The following is an 820-nucleotide window of genomic DNA, read 5'->3' as shown; positions in this document are numbered from 1 at the left end:
TCTACTTTTCTCTCTCCCCACCCTATCTCATACTGTTCCTCACGACAACAATTCTAACAGTGTGGTACCCATTTCAGGAAGATTATGAGGTCAAAACTACCTTCCCAATAATACTGAAATATCTTTTTTACTCATTATTTCATGAGTGTCCTGAGAGTCATCCAGAGGCTGACCATGGGATACTGAAACCCAGTTACTGCAGAAGCAGGTATGAGAATCCAGAAACCTGGCATCAAAGAATTTTATGAAAATGTAAAACAATGTCACTCTTTGCACAGTTATTGCTGTAGAAGATATAGACATTTTTACTAAAATAGCTTATTTTTGTTAGCATATAATGAATTATAGTGTCATTTAAAAATGGATTTCAATATAAATAATTTTAAAGTGTCTGTTTTAATTCCTAATATGGTAAATATCAACCTATGTAAGTTATAGAAACAAAAGTTCCTTGGATTTCTCAAGAAATTTAAGAGTATTAAAGTGTCATCAGATGAGGAAAAGTTTGGGGATTACTGCTCTAGGTGGTTATTTTACAATACTCTTGAGCAACGGGAACACACATAGAAATGTGGTATAGTCATAGAAGAAAGATGATAACTAATTCATATGCATTTTAATATATATTTTTTATTGATTTCAGAGAGGAAGGGAGAGGGAGAGAGGTAGAGACATCAATGTTGATGAAGAAAGAGAATCATTGATTGGCTGCCTTCTGCATGACTCCTACTGGGGATGGAACCCAGAAACCAGGGAATATGCCCTTGACTGGAATTGAACCTGAGATCTTTCAGTCAATAGGTCGATGTTCTACCCATTG

Source organism: Myotis davidii, unplaced genomic scaffold, assembly GCF_000327345.1.
Source record: "Myotis davidii unplaced genomic scaffold, ASM32734v1 scaffold210, whole genome shotgun sequence".
Classification (NCBI taxonomy): Eukaryota; Metazoa; Chordata; class Mammalia; order Chiroptera; family Vespertilionidae; genus Myotis; species Myotis davidii.
Note: the sequence above shows the minus strand (reverse complement) of the source record.